The sequence below is a fragment of the Lissotriton vulgaris genome, chromosome 7 (assembly GCF_964263255.1).
Source record: "Lissotriton vulgaris chromosome 7, aLisVul1.2, whole genome shotgun sequence".
NCBI lineage: Eukaryota > Metazoa > Chordata > Amphibia > Caudata > Salamandridae > Lissotriton > Lissotriton vulgaris.
Window position 1 is genome coordinate 1,327,438,855 of NC_141695.1, and position 25,537 is coordinate 1,327,464,391.

Consider the following 25,537-nt stretch of genomic DNA (forward strand, 5'->3'; position numbering starts at 1 on the left):
CATTCCACATGGACAAAATCACTGGGTTGTAGTCGTTGATTTACTTGGACTCTTCGTTTCTTTTCAAATTGTATGTGTTTTTGGGTGATTTCCTCGTCACATTATGTCGCAGCGCACTCTTCCTTTTGATATCACCGACCGTGGAAATGCAAAACGACATTTGATGTAGTACTTGTCCCTATTTCTGAATTTACGACGACAGTACTTTCCACAACGATGGCTTTGAAACCGTAAAACTTGTTCTCTTAGACTTTTGTCTGCATTTGTCTTTGGAACAGCACATGTAGCATACTGTTCTATGAAACTCATCACTAAGTCATCCGGATCTGTTCCAAATTTGGGTGCATCTTTGATCCATAGCAGCATATGTATATGAGGAGCACCTCTTGCTTGATACTCCTTTCTCCAGAAGAAATCCAACACCTCTCCAAGAGGTGGATTATTCTTGTTCGTGATGAAAGACATCATAGCTTCAAATCTATGATTGAAGAACCTGCATACATTCACAGGATCCCAAGAGCACAGTTCTCCGGGTGTCTTGAATTCAATATTTTCAATGTTTCCATTTATCTCTCGTAGAAATTCAAGTAAGTCTTCCCAGCCATACTCAGCACAGCTGAGAGTGAGGAACCATGTGGGAGTTCCCAAGTTCCTCAGCATACAGTTTAAGTCACCATGACGATGGTACCAGTACTCATTAGTACACGCTGACATGCCATCAGATGAATCAGGTGAGAATCCAAAATACTTGCACATTGCACATTGACTTTATCCATAAAGTCCCTTGCCGAGATATTTCGCAGTTGTACACCACTTTTCAAGATGTGGTTCACTGCATAAGACAACCCAGAGAGATCACTTTCAAACAGTAGATGAAATAAATAGGGAATGCATTGACGAAACCTAGAATCTTCTGTATACAATCGTAAAGTCCGGTATTCTGAAGCAGGAATTTGAACAGGTCGCTCATCATATCGTCCTCCTCGACCTGTGGGAAATAACTGTGGGAAACATCGAGCTTCCAAACTTTCCTCCCAAACACTAATGGGACTCCCTTTGGCTTGTTTCATTTGAAACAACTCAATAGCATTCCCCATGACTTCCTTGGAATGCAAAGGATGAACACTATAATGTTCATATATTTCTTCCTTTCTAGAGGCTTCTACTTTCTCAAATTGTCCAGGACACAAATCGCTGTCCTCTTCTTCACTTACTTCCTCTTCTGCAACACATACATTCTTGTAGTACTCATTGTTTTTCATCAAATACAATGTTGCCTTTTTAACTTTCTTAACATCCACTAAATCTTGCCAGATTTTCTTACTCTTTGTCGGAACACCATTAACTATGATAACCAGAGGTTCCTCTTCCACTTTCTCTACTCCAATTGTATTAATGTTTTTCTTCAAATCCAAAGGCAAATAAACAACCCTTCCCTTTAATCCTCTCTGTAAATCTGATGGAGGCAACTTCCCTGTCTTTGGCTCCATTCGTACAATAGCCTAAAAGGGATGGACACTTTGAATCAAAATAGATTCATAAGTATTTAAATCCTTCAATTCAGAAGGAATGTCAACTAATTCCAGATTATTACAAACCGCTCTAGCAGGCATCTGGTTTTGGTTTAATTTGTTATAGCAATAAGTACACATACGTTGGTCCGCTCCCATATCAAAACAATTTTCTACCATCAAGTATGTGACAAAATCCTTCCATTCACTATTGTTTTCCATATCACTTTTTGCAAATAAATCCACTAACTTAGTCTGATTCTTATAATAAGTCCTTCGACAACACACACAAGTGAAATTAGGCCTCTCACATGTTTTCACCATAAACGTGGAAATTTCCTTGTGAAACTTATGTGTACTGAAAATCTGTACACTGTCTTCCACATTACCTTCCTCTAGTGGTTCAATATCAACATTGTTCTCTTTACCAGCAAAGTAACAGAACTCAATTTCTTGACAAATATTCTTCACATCTACTTCAGAACCATGCAAAAGAGCACTGCTTAATTGTTTAAGCATAATTGCTGGACTCTTAGCATAATACAACATTCTCACTAATTTCCTCACTTTATTATGATGCACTGCTAGCATCCTGAAATGATGAAAAACACTCTGGCATACTCTCCTGGAAAGACAAGCCAGTGAATGACCATGCAAACTTGTCACTTGTCTCACTCTGCAAGGATCTAATTCTTGCAACAACTTAATTTTTTGTTTTAAACTTTTCTTATTAAACGTCCGTATAAAATCACAAAGCAAATTGATGGAATCCTGTCGCACACTGCAAATAGAACTACACTTCCAGGTGTACACTGGTCCCTTAGGACGTCTCCCTAAAACCTCATCACTTTAACACCTCTTCTGCATCTGCAGACACAAGTATTTCTTTTTCAACCGGTTGACCATCTTTTACCTCATAAGCTCGACCACTGGTGTCAACTACATGCACCAAATCATTGTCCTGAAAATAACTCTCCTCATTAAAAAATGCCTCACTATTTGAACTATGCATCCATTCTCCTGAGAAAACTTCACAAAAATTACTTCGATTAACTTCTCTCTTCCATCTACTATTTGATTTGAAAACATAGATTACCTTGTTTAGTTTCCTAATTCTATTAATTACCAAAATAAATAACTTTCGCTTAATTTCGAAAGCCTGATCAATAATTTTCTCTACATTTTTCTTTTTCTTATAAAATGCCACTTTCTGTTGGCCTTTCTTAAATTGTTTTAGCAAATTGACAATTACCCTGTTGCGGAACATTCGCCTACGAATGTCCCTGAATGCATTTTCCCTTCTACTGCCATGCACAGAGTTATCTCCTGCTGTAGCAGAAACTTTTTTGACGGGCCTTTCCTTTCCATTTAAATTGGCTCTCTTTTTCGGCACTAAAACTTGTTCTGTAGTTATACTTTTGTTTCTACAAATGTTTCTAAGAAATGATTTCGTTCTCTTACCCGGAGCTTTCTTCGTGCGTTGAGGTGATTTTAATGTAGAGGACTGCTGTAAGCATTTACTAATCTGCTGTCTTTGACGTTTCGTAGCCTTTCGGATTCTATCCTTAGACGGCATTGTCTAATTTCTAAATAATCTGCAGTTGAATCTGTGGTAAAATATAATAAAAAATGCTATTAACCACTATTACCAAACAGTAAATCAATAACAGTAAGAATTTGATTCAGCAATGCTATAAAGATAATTCAATAAAATATTTTAAATTTTACTGTGATAGTGATAGTATTACAGGGCTTTCATGCAAATGACTGCCCACCCTGCAACAAAAAGCCCACATGAAACTTTACGCACATTAAATTGTGTACTTACCTGCAATAATCCATATGCCAGTGTTTACGTCCCTCCACCCTGCCCCTCCCCCTCCCCGCCTGCCTGCCCCACCGTAACTCCCTCCACGACCCGCGGCTGCTGTTTTGCAACATGGTGCATCTTGTAAATCTCTCCTGCATTATAAAAGTGACGCAACAGCAGCACAAAAGAGGCGCACAACCATCATAAATATGTCCCTAAGACTTTAAGGGCCAGATGTAGGTCGGTCGGTAACGGCCGAAAAACGGTATTTTCGGCCGTTACCGACCAGTTTACAAAATTTGTCATGTAAGGGGCAATATATTACCGAATCGGTAAAATTCCCGAATCGGTAATTTTACCGATTCGGTAAAATAAAACATCGGTAAATATACCGATTTGAAGCCACCCATATGTAGGTGGGACTCTTCAGAGTGCCAGGAGCCTTTACAAATCGGTATTTTACCATCAAAACCAATTTGATGGTAAAATACCGATTCTAGGGCCAGATGTAGGTAAAAAACATTTACCGATTTTAAAATACCGAATTGTACCGATTCGGTATTTCAAAATTGGTAAATGGTATGTAGGTCTCAACATCTGGATTCGTTACTGAATCCTTAACAATTCTTTAATTACCGATTCGGTAAATACCGAATCGGTAATGCCCATTCATTCCTATGGGCTTTGAAGCCCATAGGAATGATTAGGCATTACCGATTCGGTATTTACCGAATCGGTAATTAAAGAATTCACAAGGGTGCAGGGGGTGTCACTTTGACACCCTCTGGCACCCCCAAAACAGGCACAGGTGCCATGTGGCAGGCATACCTGCCTGTCACATGACATACGTGTGCATGCACACATGTGCATGCACACCGGAATCGGTATTTTACCATGAAGTTGGATTTCATGGTAAAATACTGATTCGTTAAGGGCTTTGGGACTCAGACGAGTCCCACCTACATATGGAATTTACAGAATCGGTAAAATTACCGATTCGGTATTTTACAGAATCGGTAATTTTACCAATTCTGTAAATGTAGATTTAACTACATGTGGCCTTGGATTTAGGCCCCTACATACCGATTGGCCATTTACCGGTCGGAAACGGCCGAAATCGGCCGTAACCGGTCGGTAAATGGCCTGAAACGGCCACCTACATCGGGCCCAAAGTGTGCATGCATTTAATTTCAAAAAAAGTTTTTAAACCTTTTATGTAAAACAATTATACACCTACATTCATGGGGAACTGACTTAAAATGCCCTAATACACATGAAAACGTTTTTTTAAGGTACTTGCACCTTTTTTTCAATAACTTTTTACATGGCTATGTAACTCAAACAATCAAAAACAAAATTTTTCAAGCACACATCGGGCGTATTTACAAGGGCCTTGCACCACGGGGAAAGTGACTACAAATGACCAGACACACATGGGGACGTATTTACAAGGCCCTTGAACCAGGGGGAGTGACTTGAAATGGCTAAGGACACATAGGAGAGTATTTACAATGCCCGTGCAACACTTATGCATCATTTTTTACATATACACTGTAGAACAGCATGGGGCAATAACAACACAGATGCATCATGCATCTGTTCTGCAAAAGCGACGCATTGCAGGAATCACATCACAAGTAAATAAATTCTCATATTTTTTTAAAGCATGCCTTTTCCTTAAAAACTATTTTCTGATCATAATTTCAAAAAACACAGCACAGCTCCTATGTACATACACACCTTATCAGTACTAATACTTTACATTAACTACAATTACAATTGGGAAAAGAATGCAAAATCGCCTTTGAAAGCATAATGCAAACACTTGACGCAAAACATCATTTTAAATACACAGCTGACTTTCTTATTTACTCAAAAAAGCATACTAGTCTTTATCTAAAATATAGAAACAATAACTCACCTTTACAAATTCTTTTTGAATTTCAAAACAGTCTCAGAAACACACCAATTATTCTTTAGCAGAATTAAAGGTATGCACTCCAGAGGCTGGAACCAACAAAGGCACTGAAACGCTGATATTCATCACACATATCTCTCATGTCAGCCAATCAAAACTCTTCCCTCACTATTTTCAAATCAACACCCTTCCCCCCTCTGCCCTTTCTGACCTTTTTCCATAGCAACTACCGCCTGCCAGACCTCTCATGTTTACAAGTTCACACAACAATGTTTCAAATGAACTCTGAACTCTCAGTACACCTGCTAATCCACTGCAATCTTTCATAACATCATTTTTTATTAACCATTCAAATTACATCTTTCAAAGAACACATCCATGCACCCTAACTTTCTGTTTTCAGCAATGGAAATACACCAATCACTGCTAATGAATCATTTGCACTTAAACTCCACAGTTTTTTTTCATTACAAACTTCACTATTTCAACTGCCATTTCATTCCCACACTTCATCTGACTGCAGCAAAAACTCCTCTGGCCATGTTTTCAGTCTGGATTCTTGGACATAGCTACATCCACTGGGCTCACAGGTATGCAGATAACAGAAATTTACACAACCTCAATTTTCAAAATGTGGAAATCAAATGGATTGGCCGAAGAGGATTGAAATGTCACCAATTGATACCATTGGTGAAAACCTTTTTACATTTGCCAAACCCTGACCTCATAATAGTGCACTGTGGAGGAAACGATTTGGGCACTTTGACTGGGGTAGGTCTGGAAATGCTCCTAAAAGACACCTTTGAGCAATTGATGACACTTTTTCCTCAAACTGCCTTGGTATATTCCAATATATGCCAAAGACAAAAATGGAGGTGGTCCAATCAATTTTGTCCACAAATTGAGAAATCGAGGAAGCATGTAAATAAGTCTGTTTCAGCTTACATGAGAGACCATGGAATGGGCTGCATCTACAACAATAACTTGCATTACTATATGCAAGATATCTACAGAGGAGATGGCGTGCATTTCTCAGATGAGGGGAACAGAGTTTTCATACTAAATTTAAGAATGTGTATTGGTTCCAACTTATAAGTATCTAGAACTTACACAGAACCCAAAAGCTCTTTTCAGAGCTACCTTAACTTTATTTACTCTTTTGAAATTTCGAATGTACCTTTTTTCACTAATTTTCACTCATGTTCGCTTCCCGGTTCGCTACCCAGTTTGCGTACCGGCAGCTAACCGCGCGAAAAATTCATTTTTTTTTCTCGACATATATGAGCCTCCTCAGCCACCCTCAGAAAACTTAGGGGTCAGGATACGTCTAAAGTACCCCCTTCTACCCATTCTGAACATCATTTACCCTCCATCTTGTATCTCAATTCTACCGAAACACAAAATGGAGGACTCCCGTAACGCTGCAGGTTCGCGTACCGGGACACACACTGGCAAGCACTCGCTCAAAAAAGGTGGGAAAGTAATTTACAGAAAGACCACTGGAGACACTTTCACCAATTAAACATTAGCTCATACTACATACCAATCCCTACCATTTTCACAAATTTCGTTGGAATACCATTTAGCCAGTAGAACTCTCTAAAATCCCTGAGGTAAATTACTTCACAAAACATATCGGAAGTGTTGGAATTGACCACCAATTAAAATATTACTTTCAATTTCTACTATTATATCATGACATTTGATTGGTTATGTACCTGAATATATATAAAGAAAGAGAGAGAAACACAGCCATTTTGACTACTACTTCTTGAAGTGCATATCCACTAAATTTCAACTGATAACTTCAAGTTGTATTTAAAAGGTAACATATTATTTAAAAAACAGAAGTATGTTCTCTACTGTAAGCTAATTAGGAAAACATTTTCTGATAGTTATATTCTATCACTCTGTAATACTTATAGAATAAAATAGACTTCACTGTTTTAGTTATGGATGGAGTTAGACTTGTCTTGTATAATTCAGAATTGACTAAGAGTTTATTTGATAATTTTCTTCATATTTCTACTTCCAGTTTGATACCATACACTGCCCAACGAAAAAATCACTGTTTAAATAACCAAACTGCCTGTCTGTACTGAAACCCAACAGTGCCCTATCTGTACTGATATATTTTTAAAAAATTCATTTTTCAGCAAACAAAATGGAAGGACAACAGGAAAATAACTTGAAAATTGAAGCAGGAACAAAAAACGAGTTGGAAATTGACCATCAATTCTATGACGATTCACTGAACAATGAACTTCTGCAATGTGTGGAAGCAGTAGATTTTCTACTGGAAAATGAAAAAAAAAATGATAATGATTTTTTAAAGTTTCTTTTAAATTTTGAGAAAGAATCAGAATAATAAATTTTTATTTCATAATTCAAAAATTGTTTGACACATTATTCATTTTTATATGTATATTGTAAACTAGTAGCAAATTGATTATAACGTGAAATCAGACTTTAAATATACTGTGCAACTTTTTTGTGTTACATACTAAGTTTGCTCATAGTTACTTCCTTTCTTCCACTATATTATCTCCAATGTGTATTTAACATCTCTTTATCATCTCCTGCCTCCATGTTGTTTCGGCTTTCCTGACAGACTATGGTATGAATTCCATATACCACAATAACTTCTGTAACAACATGCAAGATATCTACAAAGGAGATGGCGTTTATTGATTCTTAGACTCTGCATTGGTACCTACATGTTGCTACGTAAATAAAAATAAACAAAAAAAACCAACAAAACGAACAATCAATAAACATACAATAAGTTAAAAGTCAATCATTCTTGTTTCCTTATAGTACGCTCCCCAGACCGCTTTCCGGTACGCGTACCGGGCGCATCCCAGGAAAAAAACGATTTTTTTTTTTTTTTTTTTTGGCCCCGCGGGGCCCTTTTAAAGCCTCCACATCAAACCTAGGGGGTCAGGGAGGATCTACTATGCCCCCTTATTGTCATTTGCCCCTTCGCTTTGGCCTCCTCTTGTCTCTCGATCCTACCAAGAGACAAGATGGCGGCCGCTACGGACTGTTTAGAATGTTGACAGACACCGGAGAGCCAATCAGCTTCGCTTCGCAAAGCTCCGTTACGCGAAAAGTACACGAACTGGAGCGCTATCCGGGACGCTGTCACAGATATATCAGTTTTTTTAAACGTTAATTTCTCAAAATCCACTGGAGCACATATATTGAGACCCAGCAAAGGCACATCGGGCTAACAGTCTCTACAATTTTGCCAAGTTTCGTGCAAATCCATTCAGCCGTTCGAGCTAAAAGTGAGGCCAAACGCCCTATGGAAAACTCAATGTTAAAAACGCGTTTTGGGACCCCCCTTTTTTCTCGGCCCCCCCTTGACAAAACCCCCCGGGGCTGCTCAGAAACAAAATGTGCCATTTTCCTGAACATTTCAGCCGATTCCGTCCACAAACGCCAAAGTTATTAAACATAGAATTTTCAAAAGTTACATAGAGAAAAAATCCTAACTATATATACCTACTGGCGACCGCCAGTGGGTAATATATATATATATATATATATATATATATTCACTGAAAAAACCATTGGTTATAGACCATATATAGTTAGGGATTAGCCTTTTCAAAACCTTATTTTACTCACACAAAACCATTGAAATTTCATATATAGTTAGTTCCACTAACTATATATCGCGCACCCGCAATCCACTGCTGATGATGTCACATATTACATCATTCATGACATGGCTAGTGACATCACTGATGATATCACTGATGACATCTCAAATGACATCACTGATGACATCACTGATGACAACATCCAGTGACTGTATGTTTCTGTAAAGTTAAAATATGTCTTACATATTGAAGAATGAGTGGATGTATAAGTGTCTGGATGAAGGATTTAGTAGGTGCATGACTGACTGTATGAGTGAGTGATTAAATGTGTCTCACTGAGTGCATGGGTTAGTGACTAAACTGTTTTAATTTGTGCATCATTATATCTGTTGTTCTACAAACTGCTGCATATGTTGATCAGTAGCTATATGAGTAACTGTATGGGTTATTCATTGGTTGTCCAAGTATTTGTATGGGAAACTGAGTGTGTGTGTATGAGTGGCTGGGAGGTGTGTGACTCTGTACATAGATGTGTGAGTAGTTGATTCACTATATGTATGGGTTCAAAAGTGCATGTGGAAACAGCTGTATGGGCGGTTGACTGTGCATGAGTGTATTAGTGAGTGAATGGATATCTCAGTGCTACATGTCAACGTAAGTACATATGTAAAACACAGTACATGTGAGAGTTGACATATATAAATAACTGTGCATAAGAGCCAGTGAATGTGTGAGTGGCTGTATGGATCATTGTGAACATGTATCAGGGATTGTATAAGAGAGTAAAGTAAATATGTGTTAGTATATGTTTGAATAAGTAAGGTGTGTATAACTGTATAGTTGAGAAAATGGAGGTGTGATTGATTTTTTACATAACTGACTAGGTGTGTGAGTAACTCCATGGATGAGTGACAGTCTGTGACTGTCTGTTTACACTGATTGTATCTAAGGTTATATTAGAGTCTGAAGAGGTTCATGGTATTATCACATGAATGATATCATCAGTGATGTGATCAGTCATGTCAAATGAGATGTTATCAGTGATTTTATCAGTGATGTCATTTGAGATGTCATCAGTGATGTCATTTGAGATGTCATCAGTGATGTCATTTGAGATGTCATCAGTGATGTCACTAACCATGTCATGAATGATGTAATATGTGACATCATCAGCAGTGGATTGCGGGTGCGCGATATATAGTTAGTGGAACTAACTATATATGAAATTTCAATGGTTTTGTGAGTAAAATAAGGTTTTGAAAAGGCTAATCCCTAACTATATATGGTCTATAACCAATGGTTTTTTCAGTGAATTTTCAAGGTTTTGTAAATGCAAATTCCTAACTATATATGGCCTATAACCTATGGTTTTTTCAGTGAATTTCATTGGTTTTTTATTAGCAAATATCAAAAGCTGTAAAATGTCAAGTACGTGATAGGTAAAAACTTTTTCGTGTTTATGCACGCTGATGTGCTTTGAACGCTGCCCCCCTCCCCTCTTTTCTCTTAGTAGTACTCTCTCTTTGCAGATAGTGAAGAGTAGTTAACGCAGGCCTTTACCCCCGTTGTAATCCGTCGTGCCTGCTTGTCTCTCCATTTGATTGATTGTTATCCAAGCATTTACTGTTTTACAATTGATTCTCTTTGGTTCATTCTCTATTTACAAACAAGCACAAAGTCGCAATACTCTTTTTAGTCTTTGCAGATAGTGAAAAATCGTGGAAAATCGTGTATAAAAATAAAAGTAATCGAGCAAAATCAGTAGGCCACTAATTGGATCTCTTTTTGACCTCGCTAAAATAGAAACATTAGGAACAACCCTTCATGAGAAATACGAAAATAGTGAGATGAACTGAGCTCCACACCATGAGGGCTGCAAGACAGCTCGGCTCCGTCACCCACCCCGCCCAAAATAACGACAAACCCTATGCAAATATTAAAAATATAGACAACACACCAGCAAAGTAACAGGGTAAAACATTTTATTAAATAACTATTTACATTACGTTGGTTTATGAGATGATGTCAGTAGTGGACCGATGTGTGAATAGGTCGGAAGCAGCACAAGGCGCCAAGATCCGGATGGCAAGTCCTGGATGTTGGGTGCCATAGTTCAGAGTTCTGAGTTTGAGCCTTTTTCAATGCCTGTTTTTTGTTGTTTCCCCTCCATCAAAAACAAAAAAATATATAAAACTGTGCAAAAATACAAAAAAATCAAAAAATGTTTAGAAAAGCAGTGCTTGTAAGACTATCTGAAGCTTATTTCCACCTACTGCAGCTTCACTATTCTCAAAGTAAGTGAGGGTCGTTTGTGGACCTGACTGCATTTGAAAACAATGTTATATGGTACCTCCCTAAACCGCTTGACGGAGGCCTCCGAGGGGCGGTGTGATGGCACGGACTCGGAGAAGACGCTTGGCTCCGACCCCCTCCCCAAGTCTTATAGCACTGGTGTAGCCTGAGATCGCCCCCGACATAGGCGGCCGGCTCACGGGGTCCGGCGGAACTTTTTGCCTTTTGATGGCTCTTCTATTCTGGACTTTGTCCCACAATCCGTTTGACCTGAAGACACGCTGTAGTGGGGCGCCCCTTTACCGTTTTAGTTGCCATTCCGCCCGCTTTTGCTACACTGTGCCTCTTCCGCCATTCAGCTGTTTACCGCCCGCTCTTGCGACTACAGCGTCTCGCTCACCATGTAGTTGAGTTGCTCCCGCTCTTGCGGTGCAGCGATAGGCGACTGCCACAGGACTCTCAAAATGGCGGCCGGCTCTTCGGTTTTGGGCCTGGTCCACCAAAATGGCCCTGGGACACCTTGGAACTCGGACGCTTCCCTGATAGGGCTTGGGTCCCATTCTCGAAAGCATCCCCTCAGCCGTGAAGATTCTACAAAAGTCTTGGGGGCCCCTGACTCCCGCAGGCTTCTGGTGGGGAGCGGCTGCCATGTCTGCTCGTGGAATGGCCACGACGGAGCTACGAGATGGTAGTGCTCTCATGCTGACGCCAGCTTTAGTCTGAAACATCCAGAAACACTGTAGACTACCAATTCGATCAGTTCCGGTAGCGCCCCAACATGACCCGGTAGAGAAGAACTTGCCCTCCCCTCTTTGACTGATGGTTCTTGTTGCCTGTCCCCTCTGTTGTCATTTAACAGAACTTTTTGGACTGCTGAAAGGGGTTGTGTTCCGAACGCTGGTTGGTGGAGACATTTTGACTATATTCTTGACCTACGTTGTCGCGTAATGCGTTATATGACACGCCGCGTTAGCGCACCCGGAAGTGATCCGGGGCGCAGCGCATAACGTAAGCATAACAGGTCATGTGACTTGTTAATAAAACTTTTCATTGGTTCATTTTACTTTTGTTATTTTAATGATGAAAAGCTTGGTCATATGACCTAAAAATTACGCTTTTTATTGGTTTCGAACATTATTTTTTTTTAAACATATATGTTATAATATTCCAGGATAATGTACTTTCCCGGAAAATTTACAACTGTCCTGCAAGTAAAATATATTCCTTTTTCGAGAAAAAGGGTGTTTCTTCGTTCCATGACGGAGCCGTTGAGTAGAAGAGACTCGGCCTGCTGTCTTAGTCGCCGATACGCCTGATTATCAGATTCTTATCGATCACTTTATGTTGCAGGAGTGGAAAACACAACTGCCCTTGACCATTTATCTTTACTGCGTTCCTACATATTATACCTTTTATCCGTCATGTAATTGGACTGCTTTATTTCACTTGCCTTTTACTGATTCGAAAACAGTGACTAAAAGTAAAAACTTTACCAATGTAAATACTACTACCATGTTTTGTTTTAAAAACCTTTATTGTGAAAATGTCAGTATACAAATACGGGCCTATAACCACGTGGGCCGGCCACGGAGCAAACTGAAATCGTATATGATGAGGAGACATTTACATTATAGAGGAACGTAACGAGCGAGCCATTAGGTTGCAAGAACTAAGATGTCTAACAGTTGTGGAATCGGTGGACGTACATTTTGTAATTAAAATACGACAGGGCCACTTACAAAAAAGTTATCTAGATATACATTTGCGTGCAAGTACCATGGGTGACGTTAATTCGAACTTTCAATAGTACAGTAATAAATAACACATCAGAACTTAATATCAATAGGGATGTAGAAATATTCAATCAATTCTCGTCCCCGCCCGCCATGAGCATCAAAACTGCATTTCTATCTCGTGATATCAAGGTTGTTCAACCAGTACACAACAAGGAGTTACGAGTCCCATTTATACCGGCGCCATTTTGGGCGAGGCCGGGCAGGTCCAAGATATAGTCAAAATGTCTCCACCAACAATCGGCCAGACCAGAACCCCTTTCGGCCCTTTATGCTACAAGATGGTGTCTTCCATTCAGAAAATATTGTTGGCAGCATTTTGAAAGGAAAGATAAACAGCCGTTCTCCTAGTGAGTCTCACATTGTTACATTTAGGAAGAATGTTGAAGAGTAATATGTGGAAAATCTGAAGCCATTTTTCTACAAACTCCCAATCAGCCTTGAATGGAAAAAAAAATCCTGAAGAATGTACAAACTGAAAAACAATTTTTGTCTGTATAGCATCAACAGCAACGCTTGAGTCAGCTTTGTGTCAAGCCGTCATTTTCATTCAATCAATAGCGTCCCCCTGCACACATTCAGGAACCTGGTCGTGTCTTCAGGTGAAACGGATTGTGGGACAAGAAGCAGAAAGGAAAAGGAAAAAAGTTCCGCCGGACCTCGGGAGCCGGCCGCCTATGTCATGGGCGATCTTTGGCCACACCAGGGCAATAGTGAAGCTGCAGCAGGTGCAAATAAGCTTCAGACAGTCTTACAAGCACTGCTTTTCTAAACATTTTTTGATTTTTTTGTATTTTTGCACAGTTTTATATATTTTTTTTGTTTTTGATGGAGGGGAAACAACAAAAAACAGGCATTGAAAAAGGCTCAACAGTGCAGGGCGCCTTGTGCTGGTTCCGACCTATTCACACATCGGTCCACTACTGACATCACCTCATAAGCCAACGGGGCACCCCATGCCGACTTTCGGCGCAGCATTGTAGGATGGCCACACCAGTGCGGCAACTTGCTGGACACCACCTCGGTGCCATCCGGATCTCGGCGCGTTCGAGTCACTGTACCGCAAAAGTGACCGGAACTCAGCTGGACACGCCGTCTTTCGGCACAGCATTGTAGGATAGCCACACCAGTGCAGCAACTTCCTGGACACTAACTCGGTGCCATCCGGATCTCGGCGCGTTGTGCTGCCTTCGGCCTATTCGCACACTGGTCCGCTACTGACGCCGCCTCACGTGCCAACGGATTTTCTACGCTTTTTGTAGCCCTATGCCGCATAACAGGTCATGTGACTTGTTTATAAAACTTTTCATTGGTTCATTTTACTTTTGGTTTCCTAAAGATGGAAGGCTTGGTCATATGACCTAAAAATAACACTTTTCATTGGTTTAGAACATTTTTTTTTCCCAAACGATGAAAGCCCCACCTTGTTTCTGGATGATTCAGACTGAAGCTGGCGTCACCATGAGAGCACCACCATCTCGTGGCTCCGTCGTGGTCATTCCGCGAGCAATCATGGCAGCCGCTCCCCACCGGAAGCCTGCAGGAGTCGAGGGCCCCCAAGACTTTTGTAGAATCTTCACGGCTGAGGGGACGCTTTCGAGAATGGAGCCCAAGCCCTAGCAGGCAAGCGTCCGAGTTCCAAGGTGTCCCAGGGCCATTTTAGTGGACCAGGCCCAAAACCGAAGAGCCGGCCGCCATTTTAAGAGTCCTGTGGCAGCCGCCTATCGCTGCACTGCAAGAGTGGGAGCAACTCAACTACATGGTGAGCGAGACGCTGTAGCCGCAAGAGCGGGCGCAACTCAGCTGGATGGCCGCCACCTGGGGAGGCCCGTTCACGCCGCCTCCCCCACGCCCCCCTCCCCCCGGGCCGCCCCACGCCAATTTTCGGAGCAGCATTGTAGGATACCAAAACCAGTGCGGCAGTTTACTGGACATCACCTGGGTGCCATCCACATCTCAGCGCGTTCTGCTGCCTTGGGACTATTCGCACAACAGACCGCTACTGACGAGGCCTCCCCCCGCACCACCCGGGACGCCCCACGCTGTTTTTCTGAGCTGCATTGTAGGATCCCAAAAACCAGTGCGGCACCCAGGTGACATCACCTGGGTGCCGTCCAGAACTCAGCACGTTGTGCTGCCTTGGGACTATTCGCACAAAAGACAGCTTCTGACCATTGTTGCTTTTTTTTGTCAAAAATGTTTAAATGTTTGTTACAGTTTTTGTTCCTTTCTTTATATTTAAAAGTTAATAAAGTTTTATAATCCTACTTTGTTGGAGTGCTATATATTTTTAAAAAATCGGGTGAATGGGGCCTTGAATCGGGTTATTGTCATGTGTGGGCTTTGCAAGTATACTGCTACAGGATCGGACATTTCAAACTCAAATGCACGTTCTTTTTCTTACCTTTCCGAAGCATGGAGCGCAATAGCAGGCAGAGAAAGGGTGATGCAAGTGTTGAACACTGCCTGGCCTGGCAAGTTGCTGGCAGTGCCCCCCGCCCGCTCCTGAAAGAGGACACACACACACCGCCGCCCCGAGTACTTCACAGATCTTTAAAAGACCATGCGCTTGTTCATGAGGCTTAAATGGTTTATCACCCCTTCTAGAACCCCTGCATCGACCCTCTGACGTTTCCTGGAAGAATTACCACGTAACACAATACCAAGCCTTGTCAGCTGAAACCCCCGAGGAATCGTGGGGCATATTATCAAGGGGGTTTATCTCCGCTTTTTTGGCTTTAAAAGCCAAGAAATCGGAGATAAAATGATCTCCCTATTACCAAGCTGTCGCTAACACCAGTTAGTGACAGCTAAAAGGAGATAGCGACCATCTTGGGCCCCGCTTTGCATGTCAGTGATATTTATCACTAATGACATGCAAAGTGGGCGTGCCAAGATGTTAGCGACTGGAAACAGTCCCTAACATCGCTATCTCCTATTACCAACTTTTGGAGATATTCGCGCTAAGCGCGAATATCTCAAAAAGCTAACACCTGCCCTGAGCAGTTCTTAGCCATGTTATCCAATGGGAGGTGGATAACATGGCTAAGAGCATTTGCTCGATAATGCATGAATATCGCTGACTTTTCAGCGATATTCATGCATTGCGGCCGTTTTTTATCGCATTTGCGATAAACCTTGCTAATAGCAAGGTTTATCTGCGATAAAAATCGCCGATGTGCGGCGATAATTTTTGTCTCTAAACAAGTTAGAGACAAAAATTATCGCTAGTTGTTGGTAATATGCCCCCGGGTTTTTGCTTGCAGAAATCGGGAGGCGGGAGACTAGCACTGAAATCAGTAGTCTCACGCCTGAATCGGGAGGGTTGGCATGTCTGGATTCTCTACAGCTGGGGCCATAAACTACATCCGCAGGGCTAGGTGATAGCCTGGGACCGGCCTGGCATCTAAAATGGCTGCCGTGCACGACAAAATTGTGGCATTGGAAAAAAGGCAAGATGGCGCAGACAATGTTTATCAATAAGGATTCATTTATAACAAAATATTTTATCGCACTGACAAATTGGCGGTCAACACTTCCTGATTTCCATTGAATTGAACGTTAACAGACGTCACGCAGCAAAAAAAAAAAAAGCTCACCCACAGCCGCTGGAAGACATGTATCAACATATATGAGCCTCCTCAGCCACCCTCAGAAAACATAAGGGATTAGGATACGTCTCCCGCACCCCCTTATACCTAGTAATTTAATTAAAACGAAGCACAAAATGGCGAATTCCCGTTTCGCTACCAGTTTGCGGCCCAGTTCGCGGCCCGTGAAGCGCTTCTACCGTGAAAAATATTTTTTTTTTATTTTCCCCACGGGACCCTTTAATAACCCCAACAACATTCCTAGGGGGTCAAGAGGGGTATACCTTGCCCCCTTTCATTAAATTCCCCCTTCGTTTTTCACCTCTTCTTCTCTCTCGATCCTACCGAGAGATAAGATGGCGGCCGCTCCGGACTGTTTAGAATGTTGACAGACACCGGGGAGCCAATCAGCTTCGCATCGCAAAGTTCCGTTTCGCGAAAAGTAAGCGGACCGGAGCGCAGCCCGGAGCGCTGTTACAGATATATATCTTGTTTTGAACGTTAATTTCTCAAAATCCACTGGAGCACATATATTGAGACCTAGCAAAGGCACATCGGGCTAACAGTCCCTACAATTTTGCCAAGTTTCGTGCAAATCCATTCAGCCGTTCGAGCTAAAAGTGAGGCCAAAGGCCCTATGGAAATTAACATGGGATAAACGCGTTTTGGGACCCCCCTTTTTTCTCGGCCCCCCTTGACGAAACCCCCCCAAATTTTCAGGGGCTGCTCAGAAACAAAATGTGCCATTTTCCTGAAAATTTCAGCCGATTCCGTCCACAAACGCCAAAGTTATTAGACATAGAATTTTCAAAAGTCCCATAGACAAAAAATCCTAACTATATATACCTACTGGCGAGACGCCAGTAGGTAATATATATATATATATATATATATATATATAGATATATATATATATATATATATATATATATATATATTTTCGTACTTCACCAAGAACCTTTTCCAAGCAAGTAGATGAATATATATATCCAAACCAACGACCCCTCCAACAGGGAAGACTCAAGCCCATACAGGTGAGTAGATGAAGCCTCCTTTAATTTCCAAAAAACAAATCGCCATTATGCATTACGGCACTCCGTGCCTTCTTCGGATGCCTTTGCTTGTTTAAATAACTGTTCACCTCAAGTCACATCGCGTCTCCCTTATATACCTGGAGACACTCCTCCCACCTTCAAAGGGACGATTTTCAAACTCATTGGCTCGAGTTTTTCATACTGCAGTCACACATTCGGAAGTCCTGGCCCAAGTGGGCGGTGCCTGCAGCTCCCTTGGGTTTATGGTACTTGTGGTGCTCTGGAGGCTCGGTTAACTGACCTTCACTCCACCATCAATCATCGCAGTGAGCCGGTGTACCTGCAGCCTAAGTAAGCCCAGGCACGTCGATGCAGTCATCCCCCAAATACTGGCCTGACTGAAATGCTGCGAGTTGCGGTGGTTCGGCGTTTTCTCAAGCGCCTTGAGATGCTCCACCAGTTGCCACAGCCTGCCGAGCACTTCAGGCTGGGGGCTCCTAGTGCCGTGGCTGCGCACAACACATCCAAGCCAATGACCCACTCTATCAGGGAAGACACAAGCCCACACAGGTGAGTAGATGAAGCCTCCTTTAATTTCCAGAAAACAAATCGGCAATATGCATTTCAGCACTCCGTGCCTTCTTCGGATGCCTTTGCTTGTTCAAATACCTGTTCACCTCAAGTCACATCGCGTCTCCCTGATATACCTGGAGACACTCCTCCCACCTTCAAAGGGACGATTTTCAAACTCATTGGCTCGAGTTTTTCATACTGCAGTCACACATTCGGAAGTCCTGGCCCAAGTGGGCGGTGCCCTCAGCTCCCTTGGGTTTATGGTACTTGTTGTGCTCTGGAGGCTCAGTTAACTGACCTTCAGCCCATAATCAATCATCGCAGTGAGCCGGTGTACCAGCAGCCTAAGTAAGCCCAGGGACGGCGATGCAGTCATCCCCCAATTACTCGACTGGCTGAAATGCTGCGAGTTGCGGTGGTTCGGCATTTTCTCAAGCACCTTGAGATGCTCCACCAGTTGCCACAGTCCGCCGAACACTTCAGGGTCGGGGCTCCTAGTGCGCGTGGCTGCGCACAACACATCCAAACCAATGACCCCCTCCAACAGGGAACACGCAAGCCCACACAGGTGAGTTGATGAAGCCTCCTTTCATTTCCAGAAAACAAATCGGCATTATGCATTTCGGCACTCCGTGCCTTCTTCGGATGCCTTTCCTTGTTTAAATAACTGTTCACCTCAAGTCACATCGCGTCTCCCATATATACCTGGAGACACTCCTCCCACCTTCAAAGGGACGATTTTCAAACTCATTGGCTCGAGTTTTTCATACTGCAGTCACACATTCGGAAGTCCTGGCCCAAGTGGGCGGTGCCCTCAGCTCCCTTGGGTTTATGGTACTTGTGGTGCTCTGGAGGCTCGGTTAACTGACCTTCACCCCACCATCAATCATCACATTGAGCCGGTGTACCTGCAGCCCAAGTAAGCCCAGGCACGGCGATGCAGTCATCCCCCAATTACTGGCCTGGCTGAAATGCTGCGAGTTGCGGTGGTTCGACGTTTTCTCAAGCGCCTTGAGATGCTCCACCAGTTGCCACAGTCCACCGAACACTACAGGGTGGGCGCTCCTAGTGCACGTGGCTGCGCACAACATATCCAGACCAACGACCGCCTACAACAGGGAAGAAGCAAGCTCACACAGGTGAGTAGATGACGCCTCCTTTAATTTCTAGAAAACATATCGGCATTATGCATTTCGGCACTGCGTGCCTTCTTCGGATGCCTCTGCTTGTTTAAATAACTGTTCACCTCAAGTCACATTGCGTCTCCCTTATATACCTAGAGACACTCACACATTCGGAAGTCCTGGCCCAAGTGGGCGGTGCCTGCAGCTCCCTTGGGTTTATGGTACTTGTGGTGCTCTGGAGGCTCGGTTAACTATATATATAGGCCAAGGTCTATTGAAGAAGGAGTGGGTGTATAAGTGTCTGAATGGATGATTTAGTAGGTGCGTGACTGATTGTGTAAGTGATTGATTAAGCGGAACTTACTGAATGCATGGGTTAGAGTAAACTGTGCAAATGTCTGTATCAGTCTTTCAGTTGGTGTATAGGTGGCTGCGTGCCTTGGTGAGTAGCTACATGACTGTCTATATGGTTTATTGATTGGTTTTCTGAGTATCTATATGGGTGCCTGAGTGTCTGTGTGAGTGGGTGGGGGTGGGTGACTCTGTGCATAGATGTGTGAGTGGGTGATTTACTGGATGTATGGGTTCAAGAGTGTATCTGTGAAGGGCTGTATGAGTGGGTGAGTGTGTGTATGGGTGTGTTGGTGAGTGAATGGATGTCTCATTGGTATATGTGTGAGTAACTACATATGTGAAAGGTCGTATATGTGAGTGTTGGTGTTTATAAATGATTATACATGAGAGTGAGTGATTGTGAGAGTGGCTGTATGGATGAGTGTGTGCTTGTATCAGTGATTGTATAAAAGTAAGTAAGTATGTGCTAGTATTTGTATAAATACGTACAGTGTTCTCTGTATAACTGTATAGGTGAGTAAATTGGTGTGATTGATTCTTTGCATGACTAAGGAAGTGTGTGAGTAAGTCTATGGATGAGTGGCGGTGTGTGAGTATATGTATAGGTGTATGAGTGCATATGTTAGTGCTTTATTGATGAGTAACTGCATGTATGATTTACTGTATGGGTGAATGAGTGGATGTGTGTGTAGACCTAGGAATCACTGAGCAGGTATGTACTTACTGCTATTGGTTTGTCTATGATTTCAATATTGGTAGTCTGTATTTTAGAGTGGGTGTTTCAAAGGTTTTATTAGGGTGTGAGTAGGTGCGTCAATTTATCACGTGGATGATGTCATCAGTGATGTCATTTGAGATGTCATCAGTGATGTCACTGACCTTGTCATAAATGATGTAATATGTGACGTCTTCAGTAGTGCATTGCGGGGGCTCGAGTTATAGTTAGCTCAAATAACTATACCAGCAGAATTTCTATGGTTTTGTATGAGTGAAGTGTCCAACTAACTATAACATCCCTGAAACCTATGGTTTTTTCAGTGAATTTCAAAGGTTTTTTAAATGCTAATTTGTAATTATAACGTCCCTGAAACCTATGGTTTTTACAGTGAATTTCAAAGGTTTTTTAAATGCTAATTTCTAACTATATCCTCACTGAAAGCTACTATTAATAATAATAGTGGTCTAGGGAGGAGCCAAGATGGCGACTGGGTCGGACGTGTAGTCCCTCGGCTCCGCGGACCATCTCCTTCTTCGCGACTATCCTGCCGGCAATCCTGCGTTCAGAGTGCACATTGCGGTAGCTGTTATGCTCCGACGGCCTGCCGGGAAATCTTGAAGCTCGGGCCTCCTTGCAACCTGGAGAAATGTTCGACTGAAGTCTGAGGCCCGCAACGACCATGAGACCGTGGCCTCGAGTGGACACCGGAGCCGGCTGCGGAGCGAACAACATCGGGCGTCAGCAGCAGTACTGAACCGGTCGGACCCTCTATGGAAGGTGCAGCCGAATTTGAACCGCCCGCCTCATTTGACTACAGGTACAGAGCTGATTGTGCCTGGTACATGTATTTGGAGTTCTTCTGTGGCTGCGGGAACCCCTCCTGTGGATTACCGAGTGACTGCCTGAGTGCTGGCCCGCTACCAGCGGGAGGTTCCCGAACTATCCGCCCCACTGATTTCAAACGGGACGCCTGGTTTTGAGACACTGCCTGCGGCCGCTCCGGGGCCTTATACCGCCTGCCCCGACCTGGGGGGCTTCCATTTGGAACCTCGAAGTGCATAATGGCGCATAACCTTGAGGAGCTGGGGCCATGGAGTGGTCACGGATGTGTGGCGCAGAGGGACACGAGTGGCGGGGAGCGTGGATGTGTTCAGGGATACGGCGATTTATTGGCGGCTATCGTCTCCCTTCACCACGAAATGGTTTACTCTGCGCAAACCCTGATCAGCAAGGTTGACGAAATAATGTTTGCACAGGGGTGCTCTAAAATGGCGGACCTGCCGGACCACAGCGATGCTTCTCGCCCCGCGTCTGTCTCATACAAGATGGCGGCCTCGTGCAATAGTGGTGGCTATGGGACTCCACGTTTGGAGGCTGTTTTTGCAGCGGACGATGTCTGCCTGGACCGAGGTACGACCCACGGATTGCGATCACGACGGGAATCTTTTCCCCACGTCTTGCCCCCTGACACCCGGGGATCGCTCCAGAAGGGGCTGGACATCGAGACTCTTTCCTTTGGCTCGGATTCGCTTTATGCTTCGAGGGTTGTGTATTCCTGGCTCAGCAGGGGAACGTTGTACCCCAGTGTTCTTGATTTGCTTGTGAGTTTGAAGCAAAATGCCTCTTTCGGACCACTGTTCGCGCCTTTTTGGGTTATTTCTGTTAGTGGTGGGGGGAGAGTGAAGACGGGACAAGGGTGAACGCTTCTTATCGCTGTCTTATGGTTTTCTCGTTGCAGACCGGAATGGATGTGGGGCGTGTTGATTTCTTGGATACTGCAATGTGCCGACTCTGTGACTTTTATATTGTATGCTAGTAATGCTGTTTTTCACCGGACATTACATCCTGAGCTAATATTGAACTATGGGAAAGGGGGTGCCGGGGGACTGATGGTGGGCTCCTCCTCCGCTTCTCCTCTTTTATTATAGTTATAGGTTGGTACCTTTATCTTACTTTCTATATTTCGGGACTCCTTTTTAGTGGGCGACAGGCACACTGCTAGGGGGGGGGTAGGCCGTAGCCAGCTGCACGGGTGCAGGGTGGGGGGTGGGAGGTGGGGTTTTTGTTTACTTCTTTTTTGTTCTATGGGCCTTCTATTCTTTTCCTTTTTCCTTCTGGGTTTCAATGTTTTTCTTCAATGGGAAAGTGCTGGTTCTGGTATTTTAGTGCACTGTCTGTATGCATCTCCTGATCTTCTATGCTGGGACCACTGTGCTGCTTTATGACATCCTGCCACCGTTTATCCTTCAGAACTTATTTTTGAAAATTAGACCTCAGTGCCTTTGTTCTAGATCCTTCGAGCATTGCCTTATTGTTATGCGATACCTTTGGAAGCCTTCGGGCGCTTGTTTTGGCTGTATGTACAATGCATCATCAATAAAGGTCTTCCAAAAATTAAAAAAAAATAATAATAATAATAGTGGATACTTGTGTAAGTAACTATTCCATTCCATCAGTACATGACTAGTAACTAGAATATTTACAGTGCTGCATACAGAGTGCATGGTGAATTTATAAGTGCTTACGTATTGCCTGGATGGGTGATTGGAGAAGTGCACTGAACTCATAGGAGGATTCCTACACTGCATGGATAATAACTTCATATTTAGAGTTTAGGGTAGTGCAGTGGTGTCTGTGTAGTGTAAGGGGTCGTGTTTTAGGGTAGTACAGTGGTGTTTGGGTAGTGTAGGGGGTCATGCTGGGGGTAGTGTTTTAGGGTTTAGGGTAGTGCAGTGCTGTCTGGGTAGTGCAGGGGGTCGTGATGGGGGTAGTGTGTTAGGGTTTAGAGTAGTGCAGTGGTGTTTGTGTAGTGTAGGGGGTAGTGTTTTAGGGTTTAGGATAGTGCAGCAGTGTTTGTGTAGTGTAGGGGATCATGCTGTGGGTAGTGTTTTAGGGTTTAGGGTAGTGCAGTGGTGTTTGTATAGTGTAGGGGGTCGTGTTTTAGGGTTCATTGAAGTACAGAGGTGTTTGGGTAGTGTACGGGATCGTGCTGTGGTAGTGTTTTAGGGTTTAGGGTAGTACAGTGGTGTTTGTGTAGTATATGGGGTCGTGCTGGGATTAGTGTTTTAGGGTTTAGGGTAGTGCAGTGGTGTTTGAAAAGTGTAGGGGGTCGTGTTTTAGGGTTTATGGTATTGCAGAGGTGTTTGGGTAGTATAGGGGATCATGCTGGGGTAGTGTTTTAGGGTTTAGGGTAGTGCAGTGGTGTTTGTGTAGTATAGGGGGTCATTCTGGGGGTAGTGTTTTAGGGTTTAGGGTAGTGTTGTGGTGTTTGTGTAGTGTAGGGGGTCTTGCTGGGGATAGTGTTTTAGGATTTAAGGTAATTCAGCGGTGTTTCTGTAATGTAGGGGGTCATGCTGGCAGTAGTGGTTTAGTGTTTAGTTAGGTAGTGCAGTGGTGTTTGGGTAGTGTAGAGGGTAGTGCCGACAGACTGACTCACAGAGCTCCAAGCCAACTGACTGGCTTCTAGAAGCATACCCACGACCTGCTGATGTCGATAGAGGCGGCGTGAAATGGGTATCTCACACAGACACCAATGCCAGTGTTGCCTCGCAGAGGTAAAACTACACACCCAATGGCTTCTACACAGAGAGATGCGAGCTGATGGACTAAGTCACAAAATGGCTGCCAGCACCTCCTAGTTTTAACCATTCACAGCCAATGAGCCGCAAGCTCGTGCTCGTAACCCCTCAGCCAATCAGATGTCAGAATTATCAAATATCGATATCTGTAAAATTATATATTTCTCAGAAATTACTGAACATATGTACACCATTTCAACAAAAGCGCGCTTTCTGAACCACAACCTTTCTCCCTGCCAGATTTGGCGAAATTCCGTTTACCAGTTTGACCTGTAGCCTCCTCTAAAGTTTTCTATGGAAAATGCATTGAGAAAACACATTTTGGGACTCCCCTTTTTTCTCAGCCCTCCCTTGACCAATCACCCCCAAACTTTCAAGATAGGAGCTGATCAAAAAAGAGAAAGTTCTCGGAAAATTTCATAAAGATTAGTCAAACAATGTCAAAGTTATATGCACATGGGGGACTCCAGGAGAGGGGCCATGCAACCCCCCTCCCAACATGAGTGAAACCCTGGGGCTGCGGGGACCCCAGTGGGCCCCCGCAGTTCCAGCGAGCCCTGATATTATTTTTTAAGAAATGCCCCTGGGACCTAGCCCACCCCAGGGTCTCATTAAAATAAAACGTGAGAACTCGCGACCCCAGTGCGAATTAAGCCAATATATATATATTTTTTAATGCTTTCTTTGGCCCTGAGGGTCCTGAGCAGGCCTAGGGGGTCAGGGTGTTTTGACCCTGACCTCTTCTCTTGTTTTATACCTTTGTTTCTCTGTTTTCTGGTGACTCGCTTCTACCGAGTCACACGATGGCTGCCAACACTTCCAGGTTTGGAGTGCTGACAGCCAATCACTATGAAGCTCGTGCATGGGACTTAGGCTCTGCCTAAATATCGAAACTTTTATTTTTCCAATTTCTCAGCAAATACTGAACAGATTTACACCATTTTAAAAAAAGGTCGCTTTCTGATCCAAGCACTACCTTTTTGCCAAATTTGGGGTAATTATGTTCAGTATTTTCGGCTCTAGCTTTGCACAAAGTTTCCTATGAGAAATTGATTTTTTCTCTCTTATTCTTTGAATTTCTCAAAAACAATGGAACGGATTTACACCATTTGAAAGCAGGTTGCTTTCTGAACCAAGATCAACCTTTCTGCCAAATTTCAGGTAATTCTGTTCAGTAGTTCAGGCTGTAGCTCGTCGCAAAATTTCCTACGGAAATGAACAAGGAGAAAACGCGTTTTGGGACCCCCCTTTTTTCTCAGCCCCCGCTTGATGAATCACCCCCAAACTTTAAAGGTAGGAGCTAACCTAAAAAGTGCAACATTTTGGATAATTTCATAAAGATTTGTCAAACAAGGCCAAAGTACTTAGCAAATCAAAAAATGCTTTTCCTATAGAAACTAGGTTGTAACTATAACTACCTACTGGCGACCGCCAGTAGGTAATGTGTGTGTTTACATTTTTAAAAGGAAGTTTATTTGTTTTATTTGTTAAAATATATATGTAATTATATTTTTTTTATAAATTAAAATTAGTATTTAATTTATGTTTATTTTAATACTTTAAATTAGATAGATATATTGAAATCGATATTTAAACAACTATATTGTTATAAACAATATATTTTTTTCGAATTT